This window comes from Pteropus alecto, unplaced genomic scaffold (assembly GCF_000325575.1).
Source record: "Pteropus alecto unplaced genomic scaffold, ASM32557v1 scaffold80, whole genome shotgun sequence".
NCBI classification, from domain to species: domain Eukaryota; kingdom Metazoa; phylum Chordata; class Mammalia; order Chiroptera; family Pteropodidae; genus Pteropus; species Pteropus alecto.
Window position 1 is genome coordinate 372,514 of NW_006430460.1, and position 1,893 is coordinate 374,406.

The window sequence follows — 1,893 nt, forward strand, 5'->3', positions numbered from 1 at the left end:
GTCCCCGTCCTGGGCCAGCCCAGAAACGAGCGGGCGGCCGGAAAGAGAAGAAACAGAGAGGACGGCTTCTCTAGGAGAGGACGGCGGCTGCCGCAGCTCTGGTGTGGACTCTTAACGACACAAACGCGTTTTTTAAGGGAGCCCAGGGAAGGGGGCGAGGGCAGCGCGTTGGAGCTGCGGCCCCAGGGCTTGGCGTGTGTGAGTGTGAGTGTGTGTGTGTGAGTGTGTGCGCGCGTGCGTGCGCTGGTTGGTGTTCCAACCGCGCAAGGTGCCCTCACGCGCCGCCTAAACTTCATCTTGCGAAGAAACTGAATCCGGCCCAGCGACATGTCCAAGGTCACGGAGCGGGAAGGTCGATTTCACGCTTCTGCACTGACTCGAAACCGCCCCAGATCTCATTTCTTTCAGTCGTGGGAGAGATGAGTGGTAGTTGATGCTCTGTGTGCGTGTGACGAGATGAATTAAAACGCCATGGAGACGGGAAGTAGGTTAGTGGTTGCTAGGGAGTTGGGGGGAGGCGACGAGGGGCAGCTAACGCATAGGGGTTTCTTTTGGCGGTGACGAGAATGATCCGTAATTTGACAGTGGTCATGGATGCACAACTCTGAATATACTAAAAGCCACAGAACTGTGCACGTTAACTGAGTGAACTTTTTAGTATGTGGTTTGTACCTCGAGAAAGCTCTTCCAGAAATATATTGAGAGAGAGCGCTATGAGGGAAACCCATAGAAGCACGTGACTGGAGCATGTCACCGTTCTGTTCTTTGTGGGTAGAAAATGTGTGTGCATACACCCAATCATTCATTCATTCATTCATTCAGTAAACCATGTCCACTCTGGCAGGGCTACAAAGATTAATAATGCATGGTCTGTGTTGTCAAGGAGTTGCCAGCCTATTGAGGGTGAGGTCATTATAATGAAGAGGCACCTGTGACTCCAGGATGGTAAGCAAAGTGTCAGGGTTAAGGTACAAGACCTAAGGATGAAGGTTGGCAAGTCGTGAGGGGCTGGAGTACAAAGTTTGTTCTATTTTAACAATGGCCGATGTGGCCCATTATGAGGAGCGTGACATGAGGTGAAGCTGGACTGTTACTCATAGAACAAAATATCCCCATGGACTAGAGCTCAGTTCAAGAGTGGCGGCCGAATGGTGATCTGAAAATTTAAATTGCTCTGGGTCTTTCCCATTCCTTGTACAGTGCGTTATTTTGGTGAATGGTCTTAATCTAAACCCAGTTTCATCATCTCCTAAGGGCACAATCGAGTCACTAGCTGACCTTCGTTTCTACCTTTCTAGAAGGCTTTCTTGCCTTCTCTCCTTGGAAGCTGGAGAGGTGAGGGGATGTGTTCAAGGCCTTATGCCTTCTAAGAGATAGAGCTGGGATAGACTTCCACTTCTTGGCTGTGAGTCCCACATTCTTGACATTATCAGCCTTTTGAGTTGTGAAGCTTCCTTAAATGTGCAAAGAACTCTGCAGCTAATAAAGCTTTCTAAGCAGCAGAAAATGAAACCTGTTTTTACACTTGGAGTTGATCTCCTTTTGGATTGGGAAGTAGGAATATTATAGGCCCTAAGGGGGGAAAAAACCCCCACAACTACTGATCTCCTTAGCTCTTCAATTGGATCTGTGCAAGAAAATCCTGGATTCTGGGCTTTATAGTAAAAAAAGAAAGTGGCTCTGCCATTTGAAAGCTGGACGCTACCTGTTTGTACTGTTAGTATACAATTGTCAGCATACCAACAGCCCTGGCCTTTTCCTCCAACTTTCTTTCCATCGCTCATGGCACTGTGAACCCCTTTGGAAAGCAGGTCCTGTGCTTTGTTAATTTCCTTACTTCCCCTCTCCACACTGCATCCCTATCCATCCTCTCGGGAGCCCTTTCTCCACACT

General features: G+C 48.7%; 1 long non-coding RNA gene across 2 annotated transcripts in view; it reads left to right on the forward strand.

Moving 5' to 3' along the window:
* Positions 1 to 14: 14 nt before the first annotated feature.
* Positions 15 to 1,893, forward strand: part of LOC107195758 — a 29,534-nt gene continuing 27,655 nt past the window's right edge. For both annotated transcript variants that reach the window (XR_001516995.2, XR_003046445.1), the window contains exon 1: positions 15 to 101. This is a non-coding gene — a long non-coding RNA (uncharacterized LOC107195758). The remainder of the gene's footprint in view (positions 102 to 1,893) is intronic.